The following is a 19,366-nucleotide window of genomic DNA, read 5'->3' on the forward strand; positions in this document are numbered from 1 at the left end:
AGTCATTACATCAAATAGATCTCCAATAACATCGAGGAGAACATTGTATTGAGAATCAAAAAGAGAGAAGAAGCCATCTAGCTACTGCCTACGGACCCGTAGGTCTATGGTGAACTACTCATGCATCATCGGAGGAGCACCAATGAGGATGATGAACCCCTCCATGATCATGTTCCCCACCGGCAGAGTGCCGAAATATGGCTCTAGATTGGATCTCGTGGTTCTGGAACTTGCGGCGGCTGTAATTTTGTTTCAATCGCTCCCCTAGGATTTCTTAAATATCCGGGTATTTATAGAGCTGAGAGGCGCTGGAGGAGACCTCCATGGGCCCCACCACCCATCAAGGCACTCCAGGGGCCTCTAGCGCGCCCTGGTGGGTGGTGGGCCCCATGGGCCTCCCCTCGGGCATTTCCTTGGCTCCTAAGTTGTCTTCTGGTCCAAAAAAATGTCCAAAAAGTTTATTGGCATTTGGACTTCGTTTGGTGCTGATATTCTGCGAAGTAAAAAACAAGCAAAAAACAGCAACTGGCACTGGGCACTATGTCAATAGGTTAGTCCGAAAAATGATATAAAGTTGCTATAAAATGAAGGCAAAACATCAAAAAATGATAATATAACAGCGTGGAACAATAAAAAAATTATAGATACGCTGGAGACGTATCAACATCTCCAACTTAATTCTTGCTCGTCCTCGAGTAGGTAAATGATAAAAACAGATTGTTTGATGTGGAATGCTGCCTAACATGTTCAGCACATATTCTTTTATTTTGTAGCATGGACATTTGGACTTTTAGATGGTTCAAAGCAGTAGTCTATAATTGACATGAAGACTTCAATACTCAAGCATATCAACGAGCAACCATGTCTTTCAAAATATCAACACTAAAGAAAGCTATCCCTAGCCCATTATGCTCAGTCATTGATCCATTTATGAAACACATTCGAATATTAGCTACGTCCAATGCACAAGTATGATCATAGTGCTCCCTAGTTGGTGCTTTATAAGAGAAGATGGAGGCTCAAATAAAAATAAAAATTTCATAAATTAAATAGATAGGCCCTTCGCAGAGGGAAGCAGAGATTTGTAGAGGTTCCAGAGCTTAAAGCAAAAATTGAAAGATAAGTTTGTTTGAGAGGCATGATTTTCTTGTCAATGAAAACAACCGAGTAGTTCCCAATACTTTCCATGCTAGATACATCATAGGCGGTTCCCAAACATAAAATAAAGTTTATTCCTTTTCCACCTTTCACAATCCACCTCCATGCCAACACTTTCCAATTAATTTATTATTTGACAACATAAAGTAAATTTCCTTTTCATTTCAAGACTAGGCATCCCTATTACCTCCACACTCTCGTGCAATGACAAGTGAATAAACACTCATATTGAGAATAACACATCTAACATGGAAAAATATTGGCCACCCCCTACCGCTTCATGAGTGGTATGGGCACACAAAAAGAAAATTCATTTTGAAAATTAGAGTTGGCACATACAAATTTACTTAGAACGGCACGAAAATACCGCATATAGGTAGGTATGGTGGACTCATATGGCATAACCCGTTTAAGGATTTTGGATGCACAAGTAGTATTCCCACTTAGTACAAATGGAGGCTAGCAAATAGATTGAGAAGCAACCAACCAAGAAACGAAAATTCTCAAAAACGAGCATTAAACAACTAACACCGAATAATGCATCACAAGTAGGATGTAATTTCATTGCATAACTATTGACTTTCGTGCTTGCATAGGGAATCACAAACCTTAACACCAATATTCTTACTAAAGCATAATTATTCACCAACATGACTCGTATATTACTATCATCATATCTCAAAACTATTACAAAGAATAAATATTATTTTGTCCAATGATCTTCATGAAAGTTTTTATTATACCCCTCTTGAATATCTACCACTTTGGGACTAATTTCATATATTGCAATTGCTTTTGACAAGCTCAAACAAATTTAAGTGCAGAACATGAGCATACAAATTTTCATCTCTAAAAATAATATAAGTGAAGCATGAGAGAATTTATTCAAAAATTTACTAACTCTCAAATTAATCTAAGTGAAGCATGAGAGTACTTCTTCGATAATTAAAGCACACCGTGCTCAAAAAGATATAAGTGAAGCATTAGAGAAATTCCATAGCTAAATAATAATAATTTAAGTGAAGCAGATAGAGCAATTCTAACAAATCTTAGCATAATTATGGCTCTCTCAAATAGGTTTGTCCAGCAAGGACGACTGCGACAAACTAAAAAGCAAAACAAGCAAAGACTCATATAATACAAGACACTCCAAGCAAAACTCATGATATGTGATGAATAAAAATATAGCTCCAAGTAAAATTACCGATGGTTGTTAGAAGAAAGAGGGGATGCCTTCCGGGGCATCCCTAAGCTTAGTTGCTTGGTTCTCCTGAATATTAACTTGCGGTGCCATGGGCATCCGCAAGCTTAGGCTCTTTTCACTCCTTGTTCCTTCATCCATCGTGATCTCACCCAAAACTTGAAAACTCCAATCACACAAAACTTAACAAAACCTTCATGAGATCCGTTAGTATAATAAAGCAAATCACCACTTTAAGTACTATTGCAAACCCATTCATATTTTATTATTGCATTATACCTACTGTATCCTAACTTTACCGTGGCTTATACCCCCCATACAATCCATAGATTCATCAAAATAAGCACACAATGCAACAAAAACAGAATTTGTCAAAAACAAAACAGTCTGTAGTAATCTGGACTTTGACAATACTTCCATAACTCGAAAAAATCTGAAAAATCAGAACAACGTAGGCAATTTGTATATAAATCTTGTGTAAAAAATTCAGAATTTTATCGCGCTTTTGTGATGTTTAACAATTCTGCTACTGGGCGCGAAAGTTTCAGTTTTTTCAACAAGATCAAATCAACTATCACCCAACATGATCCCAAAGGCTTTGCTTGGCACAAACACTAATTAAAACATAAAACACAATCATAACAGTAGCATAATTGTGTGAACACACAAAAATAGAAATAAAAAGAGAAAAATATATTTTATTCATTGGGTTGCCTCCCAACAAGCGCTATCATTTTATACCCCTAGCTAGGCATAAGATTTCAACGATGCTCACACAAAAGATAAGAACTGAAACACAAAGAGAGCATCATGAAACATATGTCAAACACATTTAATTCTAACATACTTCCTATGAATAGGAATTTTATAAGCAAACAATTATCAAGACAAGAAACATCGAACATATGCAAAGAAGAGGAATAAAACATTGACGATCTGAACACAATGAGAGGTAATTTAGTAATATGAAAATTTCTACAACCATATTTTCCTCTCTCATAATAATTACATGTAGAATCATAATCAAATTCAACAATATAATTATCACATAAAATATTCTCGCTATGATCCACATGCATGCAAAGTTGACACTCTTCCAAAATAGTGGGATTATCATCAAATAAATTCATGACCTATCCAAGCCCACTTTTATCAAAAATTTCATAAGATTGAAGACTCTCCAAATATGTGGGATTATTTTTAGCTAAAGTTGACACTCTTCCAAACCCACTTTTAATATTATCGCAAGCATATTCATCATGAGGTTTAAATAAATTTTTAAGTTCATAAGAATCATAATCACCCCAATCATGATCATTGCAATAACTAGTTGACATATCAAAATTAGCATGCCCAAGCTTGGGGTTTTGCATATTATTAGCACAATTGACATTAATAGACTTTATAATAACACCATTGCAATCATGCTTTTCATTCAAGGAGCTATCGTGAATCACTTCATAAATTTCCTCTTTTAGCACTTCATCACAATTTTCAGATTCACGAATTTCAAGCAAAACTTCATAAAGATAATCTAGTGAACTCAATCCACTTGCAATTGGTTATTCATAATTGGATCTTTTAAAAATATTAGCAAGTGGATGAGGATCCATATCAATAGAATTTTAGCAAGCGAAGATGCAAGCAAATAGAAGACACATGGCACACAAGCAAAGATAGCAAACGAACAAAAAGGCAAACAAAAAAAGGCAAATTTGTTTGTGCTTTTAGCAAAAACATTTTAGAAGTAGGGGAGATGAAAACGAGAGGCAAATGGCAAATAATGTAAGTTGCAAGGAGATGAGATTTGTGATTAGGAACCTGATAGATGTTGATGATGTCTCCCCGGCAACGGTGCCAGAAATCTTTTTGACGTGGCTTAGCACTGCGTTAGTATTTCCCCAAAGAGGAAGGGATGATGCAGCACAACTATGGTAAGTAATTCCCTCAATTATTAAACCAATGATATCAATACAGTAGGAGAACCAAGCAACATTATCTAAACGGTACCTGCACACAAAGAACAAATACTTGCAACCGGACACGTAAGAGGGGTTGTCAATCCCTCTATGGTAAAAAGATAGATTAAATTGTATGAGATTGGATAAATAAATCTAAAAAAACACAAAATAAATAAGTAAGGAAAAAGTGCAGCAAGGTATTTTTGGGTTTTTGGAATAATAGATGTGAAAACAATATGATAAAAGATAGACCCGGGGGCCGTAGATTTCACTAGTGGCTTCTCTCGAGAAAATAGCATACGGTGGGTAAACAAATTACTGTTGGGCAATTGATAAAAGAGCAAATAATTATGACAATATCCAAGGCAATGCTCATGTATCCCCGACACCCTCTCACTCGCTCCACCCTCCACCGTCGCGCTCTGGGGACGTGGCACACAACGCGCCTCCGCTGCCTCCCCTGTGCAGCGACCTCGGCGAGCCCCGGCGTGACGCGCGTCCACGCGACCCATCCTGCCGGCCCGAGATGAAGCCAGCTGGCAGATCGTCCACTGTGCTCCGCCTGATGTGCGCATGCTCCTCGAGCAACAGCGCCAGCGCCAGGACCGGATCGTCCAAGAGGTCGCAGCGGCCGGGCGCCAAAACTGTGCCGCCCTCACGTCTGGCCCACCAAGTTCAAGCCGGAGCTGCCCCCGCGCTACGACGGTGTTCCCGACCCTGCGGAGTTCCTCCAGCTCTATGCACTGACACTACCAAAAAAATACTTCTGTGATGATACATGTTTGTCACAGTAGGTCACGTTTTCTGTCATGCACGTACATTTGTGACAATTTTATGACAGAATCAAGATACTCATATTGACATGGCTTGAACTGCATTGGTATTTCCCCAAAGAGGAAGGGATTATGCAGCACTGCCACAGTAAGTATTTCCCTCAGTTATGAAACCAAGTTTATCAATCCAATAGGAGAACCAAGCAACACTATGTAAACGGTACCTGCACACAAAGAACAAATACTTGCAACCCAACGCGTAAGAGCGGTTGTCAATCCCTCCTTGGTAGAAAGATAGATTAAATTGTATGAAATTGGGCAAATAGATCTAGCAAAAACATGAAATAAAATAAGTAAAGAAAAAGTGCAACAAGGTATTTTTGGGTTTTTGGAATAATAGATATGACAACAATATGATAAAATATAGACCCGGGGGCCGTAGATTTCACTAGTGGCTTCTCTCGAGAAAATATCATACGGTGGGTAGACAAATTACTGTTGGGCAATTGATAGAAGAGCAAATAATTATGACGATATCCAAGGGAATGATCATGTATATAGGCATCACGTCCAAGATTAGTAGACCGACTCCTGCCTGCATCTACTACTATTACTCCACACATCGACCGCTATCCAGCATGCATCTAGTGTATTAAGTTCATGGAGAAATGTAGTAATGCAATAAGAACGATGACATGATGTAGACAAAATCTATTCATGTAGGAATAGACCCCATCTTTTCATCCTTAATAGCAACGATACAAGCGTGCCTCGCTACCCCTTCTATCACTGGGTGAGGACACCGCAAGATCGAACCCATCACAAAGCACCTCTTCCCATTGCAAAAAAAATCAATCTAGTTGGCCAAACCAAACCAAAGTTTCGGAGAATAAATACGAGGCTATAACAATCATGCATATAAGAGATCAAAGAAAACTCAAACAATATTCATAGATAGATCTGATCATAAACTCGCACTTCATCGGATCCCAACAAACACACCGTAAAAGGTAATTACATCAAATAGATCTCCAAGAACATCGAGGAGAACATTGTATTGAGAATCAAAAAGAGAGAATAAGCCATATAGCTACTGCCTACAGACCCGTAGGTATATGGTCAACTACTCACGCATCATCGGAGGAGCACCAATGAGGATGATAAACCCCTCCGTGATCGTGTCCCCCTCCGGCAGAGTGCCGGAATAGGGCTCTAGATTGGATCTCGTGGTTCTAGAACTTGCTGCGGCTGGAATTGCGTTTCGATCGCTCCCGTAGGGTTACTGGAATATTTGGGAATTTATAGGGTGAAGAGACGGTGCAGGAGACCCCCATGGGCCACACAACCCACCAGGGCGCGCTTGGGCTCCTGGGCGTGCCTTGGTGTCTTGTGGTCCCCACGGGCCTCCCCTATGGTCCTTTCTTGGCCCCCAACTTGCCTTCTGGTCCAAAAAACTCCAAAAAGTTTCGCTGCGTTTGGAGTTAAAAACAAGCAAAAAATAGCAACTGGCACTGGGTACTATGTCAATAGGTTAGTCCCAAAAAATTGCTATAAAATGAAGGTAAAACATCTAAGAATGATAATATAACAACATGGAACAATAAAAACTTATAGATACGTTGGAGACGTATCATCCACCGTTCATATTTTTTACACATGTCATGCTAGATCATTGCATATCCCGGTACCCCGCCGGAGGCATTCATATAGAGTCATATTTTTGTTCTAGTATCGAGTTGTAATTCTTGATTTCTAAGTAAAGAAAAGTGTGATGATCATCATTATTATAACATTGTCCCATGTGAGGAAAGTGTCGGTGTACAAAAGTAGGGGCCCTTCTGTACCCCTTTACTTGTGCACGGGCAGTTGTAGCCACACCTGCGGCCACGCTTGGCGGGGCAGAGAAAGCAAAGATACAAGACAACCAGAGCAGCGCTCAAGCTAGAAGCGCGAAGAGCAAAGGGACAAGATGGGCTTCCCCCTGGCAAGAGCCTTGCTGGGGCGGCCTACGTGGCCCCGGCAAGAGCCTTGCCGTGGGCAACTTACCCAACACCAGCAAGGCCGCCACCCTTGAGCCTACGAGTTCCGACACCATCGACAACATTGGAACCAAGGCTCGGGAGGCGCCTGCATGGTGGCGTGCAGATCTTTGTGAACGCCAAAGGCCTGCAAGACTAGATGAGAACCAGAAGACAAAGACCCCCGGCAAGATCCTTGCCGGGGACAAGACGAAGGCCCCCGGCAAGATCCTTGCCGGGGACGAGCGAAGACCCCTGGCAAGATCCTTGTCGGGGACAGAGACGAGACCTCAGCAAGGCCCTTGCCGGGGACATCTGCGGGGCCACGGCGAGGCCCGCACCTGCCAAGAGTTTCGCTGCCCCACACCCGCTCTGACGGAGCGGCCAGCCTGCCAACTAGGATAGCGCCTGCATGGCGGCATGCACCTTCTAGTCCAACTAGCCAAGCACCTGCGTGGTGGCGTGCAGATCTTCGTGAAGACTCTGCCACCGCACCAGCTCAGCAGCCAGCCAGCCAGCGTGGCGCTGCATGCCTCGTCGGCTTGGACGCGCGTCAAAGCAAGGCGAGGCGGTGACGGATGGGACGAGCTTCCTTGCCGTCCCCAATAAAGCAAGAGGACACGTCGGCAGCGCATTAGATGCGTTTTGTCCTACGATGTCAGGAGATAAACTTGTACACTGTAGATACTTTCCACCTCCTGTGTGCCACTATGGCAACCCCTTTGACATATAAAAGGAGGCCCGAGGCGTAACGAGGGAGGATTCAGACTTTTTGGGCTAGGCATGCACCACAGCTAGTTCAAGAGCTCAAGAACACCAAATATACACCAAAGCAGGACTAGGGTATTACGCATCGTTTGCGGCCCGAACCTGGGTAAAAATTCCCCCGCGTTGATCTTCTAAACCCGCTCTTTGCACAGCCCCGCGCCCCGCCAACCGTAGTAGGGATTCCCTGTGATCCCATAGGTGTCGTTTCCCCGACACCTTTGGCGCGCCAGGTAGGGGCGCAAGCTGTGAAAGTCCGGTTTTGAAGCCAACGCATGGACTTCATCATCGCCATGCCCCCCAAGAAGAAGGGGATCACCGCTATCGGGTCATCTGGAGCCGGCCCGTCTGCACCAGTGCGGGCGGGTGACGGGGTGGCCACGGATGGTGCCGGAGGTGTGGCCCGTGAACATCCACGATACTCTGGCAATCGGAGCCAGGCAAGCGGCGTCGTTCGGGCCCAAGACGACGAGCCACACGCCACTGGGTCCGGGGGCAGGGCCGTGCTGCCCGCGGGCGGCGCATCAGCCTCTATGATGCCCAGCCGGCGCTCACGCCGCGGCCTTCCCAGGCCGCGCGCGATGAGCAACACCGCGACGTCGGTGCCCCCGGGCGCTGCCCCAGGAAGAGCCGTTTGCGTCACTCTCAGGACGCATCGGGGCGGCGTGCGCACCTGGACGTTGGCGGAAGCGGCGCGCGACCGCGAGACCGTGATAGAGCTCCTTCTAACGTGGTTAGAAGTCGGAGCGCGTCACGGTCCGTGCAGCTTTCGCCGCCACCCACGCTAGTAGAAGCGTTGGCGCGCGTGCAACTACTCCTCGACTTTCCTCCTGCAGCAGAGAAGCTCGACGAGTGGAGAGCCACCATTCGGAGCCTCATCAGCTTCGCCAACAGGGATGAACCGCGACCAGCAGGACCCTCGTGCCGGCGCTCTGTAGAGCCGGCGTACGCCAATGGTGGAAGGACCGGAGGTGCTGCAACCATGGTGCACTCTCCTCCCCCACGCCAGCCACAACAGTCGCCGGCTCGTCGGGCCGACGCCTGTGACAATGTTTCCACAGCGTCATCCGGTCCGCGAGCCTGCCGCGACCAACGTCAAGTTCTTCGGGAGCGAGCCCAGGAGGATGCTCGGACCACTATCGAGCAGCGATGGGAAGCGCGCTATCAGTCAGATAGGCGTGCGGGGCCCACTATGGACCGCCCGGCACCGGGGGGTTCCGGTGACCTACCCTACGAGGTGGGTTGTCCGGCCTTTACCCGTGAGCTGCGGCAGTTACAGTGGCCCTCCCACCGCACGTTCAAGCCTGATGTTGGGGAGAAGTACAACGGCAAGACTCACCCGTCGGAGTTCCTCAGCATCTACACTATCGCGATGCAAGCCGCCGGGGCTCGCGACGACAAGGAGCTTGCCAATTACTTTCCATTGGCACTTAAGCCCAACGTCATGTCATGGTTGATGCACCTGCCGGTGGATTCCATCTCTTCTTGGTCAGATTTGTGCCACGAGTTTGTTGGCGCCTTTACCAGAGGCCACCAAGCTCCTGGCCAGGCAAGTGATTTGCATGTCATCCCCTAGAAGGATGGCGAGACCCTGCGCAAGTACATCCAAAGGTTCAGCCGTGTGCAGTACAACATCCCAGATCTTCACCCCGCCGCCGTCATCAGTGCGTTTCATCAGAACGTGCGCAATCGCAAGATGCGCGAAGAGGTGGCGATGAACAAGGTTAAGGATGTAGCCGAGCTTTATGTTATGGGTGATAGATGTGCTCGGGCTGAAGAAGGTAGGAAGTACCCCGGCGAGGACGCCGGTGCGGAAACCGACTCCACAGACGAAGACGTCGCCGCCCCAGCAAAGAAGGGCCGATGCCGCAATAGGAAGCATAAGGGCAAGGCCGTGCTTTCCGTTGAGGGATCCGGCGACTCCGCCGCCGCCGAGAAGGCCAAGGCTGACGACCTCGGCAAGGAGGTTGCTGGGTGCGCCGCCTGCTGGGCCTTGGCGGCTGCCGATAAGCCAGGAGGCTCTGAAAAGCAGTACTGCAAGATCCACCGCACCAAGGGCCATGACCTCCAGAACTGCTGACAGGTTGAGCTGCTCGCAGAAAAGCAAAAAGCTGAATATGAAAGGCGGGACAAGGAGAAGGGCCAGGATGGTGCTGGGGGGTCCGGCAAGAAGCGTTGCGGCCAAGGAGGTCGCCGCGGCAAAGATAATCAGCAAGAGAGGCCCGCTCGGGGCCGCGACAAGGAGGAAGATGAGGATCACGATGAGGACGACGAGTCCGGCGAGCACGAGTTCCAGAAATCTACGGAGGCCATGTGCGTCGACGGTGGCGCCTTGCTGCACACCTCTCACCGCCAACTGAAGCAGTGGGCGCATGAAGTCACTGCAGCGGAGCCATCATTTGACGCACAGAGTCCGCTAAAGTGGTCCAGCACACCTATCATTTTTGACACCGAGGACCACCTTGATCGCACAACTGCGGTCGGGTGTTTGCCATTGTTGGTTTCACCAACAATACGCAACCTCAAGGTGACAAAAGTGCTAGTTGCTGGTGGGGCCGGTTTGAACTTGATCTCGCCCACCATGATCGAGAGGATGCAGATCCCCGATGAAGATCTCAAGGAGACGGGCATGTTTCAAGGGGTCAACCCGGGGAGAAGTCAGCCGAAGGGCAAGGTCACGTTACCCGTCACATTTGGGGCCGAGCTGAACTACCGGACGGAGAAGATTGTTTTTGATGTTGCCAAGATCCCCTTGCCCTACAATGGGATCCTCGGCCACCCAGCGCTGGCCAAGTTTATGGTGGCGTCACATTACGCTTACAATACGTTGAAGATGCCTGGGCCGATGAGCATCATCACCGTCCCCTCCGACGAGAAGGACGCACTCATCTACACCGATCAACTCTACCGGGAGGCAGTTGCAGCAACTGCCGCCAAGGCACTTGCTCCTGCCGCTGTATCCCCGGGAGGGAAGAAGACCGACAAGACCTCTTCCGGCAAGACCTCCTGCACCCACTCCGGCAAGCGCGCCTCTTCGGAGTGCAGCGCTCTCGTCGAGGACGTGCCAGAGAGCTCCACCAGCAAGAGCAAGAAATCCAAGGCAACACCACCAGAGACCAAGAAGGTGCCCATCAAGGAGGATGGCACGGGCGGGGCTTTTACTATGAGCTCCACCCTTGATAGCAAATAGGAAAGCACACTCGTCGCCTTCCTATGGGCAAATGTCGACGTGTTTGCATGGCAAGCATCCGACATCCCCGGCGTTCCCAGGGAGGTGATTGAGCACCATCTTGCTGTCTGTCCTCATGCGCGGCCCGTCAAGCAGAAGGTCAGGAAGGAAGCTTTGGAGCGGCAAGAGTTCATCATCGAAGAGATCAGGAAGTTGGAGGCGAGAGGCTTGGTCAGAGGAGTGCTCCACCCCACATGGTTGGCCAATCCAGTGGTGGTGCGTAAGGCAAATGGGAAGTGGAGGCTGTGTATTGACTACACAGAGATCAATAAGGCATGTCCAAAGGATCCTTTCCCCTTGCCACGCATTGACCAGATAGTGGACTCCACTGTCGGGTGTGACCTACTATCATTCCTCGACGCCTACTCAGGATACCACCAGATCTTCATGATGAAGGAAGACGAGGAAAAGACCGCGTTCATCACCCCATGTGGTACAACTGCTTTGTACGGATGCCTTTCGGGTTGAAAAGCGCTGGTTCGACATTTGCCTGAGCAGTTCAAAATGGTTTTGAGCCGCAGCTACATAGAAATATGGAAGCTTATATGGATGATATAGTGGTCAAAACCAAGGACAAGGCCACGCTCTTGCAGGATCTAGAAGAAACATTTGCAAATCTGCGCAAGATCAACCTCAAGCTCAACCCAGAGAAGTGCATGTTCGGAGTCTCATCCGGCAAACTTCTTGGGTTCTTTGTGTCTCAACGTGGAATCGGAGCAAATCCCGACAAGATCAAAGCGATTGAGCAGATTGAGGCGCCAAGGCGGGTCAAAGACGTTCGTAGGCTCGCCGGCTGCGTTGCTGCTCTAAGTAGGTTCATCTCCAAATCTGCTGAGCGCACCCTCCTTGGCATTTTGGCAAAATCCTCGAAAATCCTAAGCGGTTTTCATATTTGACTTTTATCAAATAATGAAACGAGAATTTTTGGTTTTAATTATTTTTCTCTCCGAAAAATATTTCGTATTAAAATAAATGAGAGGAGAAAATATGACTTCTCCAAAATAATTGAAATATTGTAGGAAAAATATTAAAGTCAAATATTTCATTTTATTCGGATTTTGTTTGCATTAGAAAAAAATTGCATGTTTTCAAAACTGCATTTATTGGGCCAAGAAAATGTTCATCTCGTTCTAATTATTTTAATTAGACGGTGAAAATTTGTTTTGGCATTTTTGGATTTTTATTTATTTTTCTATGATCTTTTTAGGTTCGGCGAAATTATTAAAAAAAACGCGCGAGCGCCGACTGGGCCGAAGCCCAGCCGACGGCCCAGCTCCCGCCCGAGTCATCCCCGACCTGGAGACCCGCCGCCGCCCGAGTCCTACTCGAGGACGACGTCGCCGCCGCCTTACCCCTCCCCCACGGCACCCCCCTCTTTAAGTACCCCAGCCCCGCCGCCCTCTCCTCACCCCGTCCCGACCCCGCCCCGCACCCGATGCCGCCCGGAGGCGCCGCGCCGGAGCCGCCCATCGCCGCCGCCTCGGGAAGCCCCGAACGCCGCCGCCCCGTCGCCCCCTCGTCGCCCCCTCGTCGCCCCTCGCCGCCCCCGACGACGCCCGAGCCCCGCCGCCCCTCGCCGCACCCGCAGGACCCCGCCGGAGCCCCGTCCCGAGCCTCGCCAGAGGTTAGCCGCCGCCGCCGTTCGCCGTCCGTTTTTTTAAAACCGCCTCGGTTTATTTTTGAAACCCTAGATTTATTTTTTAATAGATCGGTTTATTTTTTCGGTTTAGCAGTTAGTGAACGTTCGCCGGTTCGTTCGTTTTAACGAACGTATTAGCTGTTTAGTCGCCGTTAACAAACGTCCGTTTGTTTAACTGTTCGTCAGTTTTCTTTTTCGTCGGATTATCCGCGATTTTCCCAGATCGCGATTTCTGATCTGTTTTTCGTTTTAGTTTAACTTTTCGCTCGTTTATCGGAATCAGGCGATTCAAGCGCCTAGAGTTTCGCCTCAAAATTCTCTTTCCGTTTAACCAACTCAAACAAGTTTATGCTACTGTAAAATTTGACCTAGATCCAGATTAGTAAACGAAGCTTGTTTCTTTCACCGTTTGACTTTCGTTGCTTCGTTTGATTTGATTCTTTTTGCAAACCGGAGTTCTTAAGTTGAACTTTATGGTTGGATCTTTTATTTGAGTTTTACCTATGCATTAGTGAGTGCTTATTGTATGCTTGTTTGTTTGCAATAGAGTACCCGGAGTGCGCCGCTTGCTACTTCGAATCTCTAGGTTTCAGGGATCATCAGCAAGGCAAGTAACACTTTGATCATACTTCTTATACTACCCAGTTTTATTGCATTAGATCAATCCTCAAACATTGCATGATTAGGATCTAACTAAACTGTGGGTACTGGGAAGTAGTTGAGGTAGTACCTATTACCTGTTTATATCAAACCTTTGGGAGTTACTTCTACGTTTGCTCATATTGCTATGCTATGCTAGTAGACGTGGATTGGGTTTGAGTGTTACCATGACAGATGTGAGATTGTTAATTAATGGTTAACCTTAAGGTGGCAACTAAAACTCACATCTGGGTGGATTGAGGTACCTGGGTATTCCAGGATTGCCTGTTTTTCTTTTGGACCGCCACCCAGGTTCAAAGGGATCATGAGATTATTCATGCTAGAAACTTCCGTGTGCAGCCACAAGCTATTATGGGCTCTAGCATAGTTGAGTAGGTTACATGATCTCTTGAAGAGGTGGGCTAGCAGATGTACGGGAAAGTAGGTGTAACTGTCCACCCGGAGTAAAGAGTTGTTGTTTCTGAAAGACTGTGTCTCGGTCATCCGTTTCTCAAACATCATGTAGTGCGAGAATCAAGCGGAGGCGATCGAGTCTTGTGGGGAAAAGTGCACAAACCTCTGCAGAGTGTATAAACTAATCATGATTAGCCGTGTCCCCAGTTATGGACATCTTGAGTATCTAGTATCTGGATTATCATGTGAATCTCATCACCATGTTACTTTAATTAATTTTGTTGGGTTTTGATGATGATACTTAATTGGGATTGAGAATCCTGTCAACCATTCTCAATGTTTAACAACCACCATGATAGTTAAATAAAATTTATTCCTTTGAAGTAGGGAAAAATTGGCTTTTCGCAAAAACTGTAAGCATAGAGCCTTCTACCAGCCATATATGCATGTAGTATAGCATTATTCTGTTCATTACTCTCTATGTGTTACTTTGCCAGCATATTCCATGTGCTGACCCGTTTTCGGGCTGCAACATTTCATGTTGCAGACTTTTCAGACGACGAGTAAGGTGCCTTAGGTCGTGGTCTTATACTCGGCGATGCCGTTGGAGTTGATGGACTCACTTATCTTCCAAGTCTTCCGCTGTTATCATTTTAGATGGCCTTAAGCCATATTTGTCATACTTATTTCCCTCTTGAGATACTCGATGTAATAAGTGTGTGATTGCTACTCTGTCATAAATCCTCCAAGTACTGTGCGTGTCAGCATTACTGATCCAGGGATGACACTGGTGCACGGTAGATCAGACTATTTGAGGTCTGGTCGCTACAAAGGTGGTATCAGAGCACACGCTGACTGTAGGACACGACCACTAAGCTTAAACCCTAGAACACTACTCTCTTCTCATTTCTGACTCCTCTCCACTTTCTACTCTTTTAGGAATGGCGGATGCAAGGAACAAGTTCATGCAACTAGATGAAGATACACCTTTTTGACGACACTTGAAGGAAGTCACTAAGTACCTGAACATCGGAATACCGAGCTTCACCGGGACTTACAAAGCCACACTACCAGAAGAGGAGCGCTGGAAGATTCAAGTTCAATTTCCAGGAAGGACGTTTACGCCAGTCACTGAGCCTATAGAATTTTCCTTTGATGCACCAACCTGGAGTTTAGGGAAGAGCATGGCAGCCCACATCACTATGGGATGCATTGGAGAAGTCTACCACAGGGAGATTAAGGATACTATTTATCAGATTTGTGGACGCCGAGATGAGCAATGGGAGATGATCAGCACCAAGAAGGATGGATCAATTGCAGCTTTCATCCAGGAGCAAAACCAACACATTCGTCGCCAGGAGAACCAGATGTGGACAGACATGATAGATCTGAAGAAGGCATTGACCAAAATCACGGAGTTGGAGGAAGAAATCAAGTCTACACGTGATGGATATGAGGAGGAAATCGCAGCACTATTGGAGAAGAATGACGACCTGATAAAGAAGATCGGAGTTTTCATGGGAGATCCAGCACCAGGAGGAGAAGATGACGATTCTACTTGCCCGGAGAACTACATCATCATCGATGACACCGACTCGGACCCCAGTCAAGATGACTTTGTTGATGAAGCTGGAGCAGATATCATGGAGTCTTTGACCGATCAAAATTTCTAGTAGACCACCATATCAGCAGTAGTATTTTTTCCCCATGTATATAGTATAGTCCGAGCACTTAGTAACGATAGTTAGATCGATTGTATGCCTTGTTTGAATTGATTGTGTTTGTCTCATGAGCATATGGGTAGTGTTTTCCCTCTAGATCTCATTCTATTATATATCTCATCTTTTCTAAACCTATCAGATGCCTCCGAGACGCGACACCGGATTTGTTTTCCCACCGGAGATCACTCAGTTGACTCAGCAGCAGAATGCCCTGATGCAAGTGTTATTACAGAACCAAGGCAACAACAACAACAACCCACCACCACCACCTGTTGATCACTTAGCCCGTTTCTTGAGGCTAAATCCGCCGGTGTTTTCCAGCAGCACCGAGCCGATTGTTGCAGATGATTGGCTCCGCAAAGTTGGAAGGGAGTTGACCACTGCAGGATGCACAAATGTGGAGAGAGTGCGTTTTGCCGCACATCAGCTTGATGGACCCGCATCATCATGGTGGGAGAATTACACAGCCACACACCCTATTGACACTGTCACATGGGACCAGTTTCAGCAAGCTTTCCGTACTGCCCATGTTTCAGCAGGAGCTATGGCCATGAAGAAGCGTGAGTTTCGCAACCTACGCCAAGGAGGACGCACCGTAGGTCAGTATGTGGAGGACTTTAGTAAGTTAGCACGTTATGCTCCAGATGACGTTGCTACAGATGCAGCCAAGCAGGAGAAGTTTCTGGAAGGACTGAATGATGAGCTGAGCATGCAGTTGATGGTAGCAACCTTCAACAACTACCAGGAGTTGGTAGATAGAGCTCTCATGATTGAAGGGAAGCAGCAGCAGATTAAAAACCGTAAGAGGAAGTATGGACAAGGGAAGTACAATTCTGGAGCTCAGCAGAAGCCACGTTTTACCCCGAAATTGGGAGGACAGTTTTTGCATACCCATGGAGGAGGTAGTTCGCACAACCATAATGGCCCCAAGAATGGTAATGGGAATGGAGGAAGCAACGGCCAGAACCGTACCAACCCTTCAACCCTAGCTAAGAGAGACCTGAGCCAAGTCACTTGTTTTAAGTGCCAGAAGACTGGACATTATGCCAATGAATGTCCTGAAGCCCAGAATGGAAATGGCAATGGAAGCTCTGGGAAGAAGCCGAACCCTTTCAACAAAGGACATGTGAACCACGTTAGCGTGGAGGAGGTTGAAGCTCAGCTAGATGCAGTAATGGGTAAGTTTTTGGTTAAGTCATTTACTGCACTCGTTCTTTTTGATACTGGTGCATCGCATTCATACATATCAAGGGGATTTGTGGATAAGTTTAAGTTGCCCACCAAAGTTCTCAGAACACCTATGTTAGTAACCTCGCCAGGAGCAGAGTATATGGCAAGCCAAGGATGTTTTCAGATGCCATTGGCCATAGGTAGGCATGTTTTCCCCTCAGACCTAATAGTTTTGGAGTCGCAAGGTTTGGACGTTATTTTGGGTATGGATTGGCTATCGATGTATGGAGGAAACATCGATTGCGCCAGTAAGACAATTTTGCTTACCACCCCAGAAGGAAGAAGGATTAAGTATATATCCCGGCATGTGCCGAAGAGGACTCAAGTAAATTCCTTATCAGGAGTTGTACAGGAGGAAGTACCAGTGGTGAAGGATTTCCCGGATGTATTTCCAGAGGAGTTGCCAGGCATGCCACCGGATAGAGACATTGAGTTTTTGATTGAACTTTTGCCAGGCACAGGGCCAATATCTAAGAGACCGTACAGGATGCCCGCAAAAGATTTGGAGGAGATTAAGAAGCAAATTAAGGAGTTACTGGATAAAGGCTATATTCGCCCAAGTTCGTCACCTTGGGGATCACCAATACTTCTAGTGGAGAAGAAAGATGGATCGTTGAGGATGGTTGTTGATTATCGTGGATTGAATGAAGTGACCATCAAGAACAAGTACCCACTACCGATGATCAATGATCTGTTTGACCGATTACAAGGAGCTAAGGTATTTTCCAAGATCGATCTACGATCAGGATACCATCAGTTAAAGATTCGAGAGCAGGATATACCTAAGACGGCTTTTACCACCAGGTATGGGCTATATGAGTATACCGTTATGTCATTTGGTCTGACTAACGCACCTGCCTATTTCATGAACCTGATGAACAAAGTGCTTATGGAGTTTTTGGATAAGTTCGTCGTGGTGTTCATTGATGATATTTTAGTCTACTCCAAGAATGAAGAGGAGCATAAGGAACATTTGCGTTTGGTACTTGAGAAGCTCAGAGAACATCAGTTATACGCCAAGTTCAGCAAATGTGAGTTTTGGTTGAAGGAAGTTGGATTCCTCAGACATGTTATATCCGGAGAAGGAATAGCAGTAGACCCCACCAAAGTCGACACTGTGAAAAACTGGGAATCACCCACATCAGTTGGAGAGATCCGGAGTTTTCTTGGACTTGCAGGCTACTACCGGAGGTTCATTGAGAATTTCTCGAGGATTGCTAAGCCCATGACAGAGCTGTTAAAGAAGGACACCAAGTTCAATTGGACTGAGGAATGTGAAGCTAGTTCCCAAGAGTTGAAGAAACGTTTGGTTACATCACCAGTGTTGATTCTGCCAGATCAACGCAAGGATTATGAAGTATATTACGACGCTTCACATCGAGGACTTGGAGCAGTGCTAATGCAGGAGGGAAGAGTTGTGTCATATGCTTCACGACAACTTAAACCCCATGAGAAGAATTATGCCACGCATGATTTGGAGTTAGCAGCCGTAGTGCATGCGTTGAAGACATGGAGACATTTTCTCATCGGAAACCATTGTGAGGTGTACACGGATCACAACAGTTTGAAGTACATTTTCACGAAGAAGGAGTTGAATCTCAGGCAAAGGAGATGGTTGGAGCTCATTAAGGATTATGATATGAGATTGCATTATCACCCAAGGAAGGCTAACGTAGTAGCCAATGCATTGAGCCGTAAGAGCCATGTTAACACCCTCATGACAGGAGAGTTACCCCAGGAGTTAGCCGAGGATCTTCGCGAACTACGTTTGAAAATAGTTTCGAGAGGCTATGTAGCAACGTTGGAGATTCAGTCTACCTTGATGGAAAAGATCAGAGAAGCTCAGAAGACAGACAAGGAGATTGCAGAAATAAAGGAAAGGATGAGCAAAGGAAAAGCCAAAGGATTTCGCGAGGATGAGCACGATACCTTATGTTTTGAGGACCGCGTTTATGTGCCCAATGATCCGGAGATCAGGAAGTTGATCTTGCAAGAGGCCCATGATTCACCGTATTCGATTCACCCAGGAAATACCAAGATGTATTTGGATTTGAAGGATACTTTCTGGTGGACCAGAATGAAGAAAGATATTGCGGAGTATGTAGCAGTTTGTGATGTATGTCAGAGAGTGAAGGCAGAGCATCAGAAGCCAGCAGGATTGCTACAGCCATTGCCGATACCCGAATGGAAATGGGATAAATAGGCATGGATTTTATCACGGGATTGCCCAGGACTCGTTCAGGCTATGACTCAATATGGGTTGTAGTCGATCGTTTGACGAAAGTAGCTCATTTCATCCCAGTGAAGACCACTTACACCAGTGCTAAGTTGGCAAAGATATACATGACCAGGATCGTATGTCTGCATGGAGTTCCGAGGACCATTGTATCAGATAGAGGAACCCAGTTTACTTCAAAGTTTTGGAATCAGCTACATGAAACTTTGGGTACCAGGCTAGAGTTTAGTACAGCCTTTCATCCACAGACAGACGGACAGACCGAGAGAGTCAATCAGATTTTGGAAGATATGCTGAGAGCTTGTGCGCTAGATTATGGATCTAGTTGGGACGACAATTTGCCGTATGCAGAGTTCTCTTACAACAACAGTTATCAATCCAG

This window comes from Triticum aestivum, chromosome 3D (assembly GCF_018294505.1).
Source record: "Triticum aestivum cultivar Chinese Spring chromosome 3D, IWGSC CS RefSeq v2.1, whole genome shotgun sequence".
Taxonomy (NCBI): domain Eukaryota; kingdom Viridiplantae; phylum Streptophyta; class Magnoliopsida; order Poales; family Poaceae; genus Triticum; species Triticum aestivum.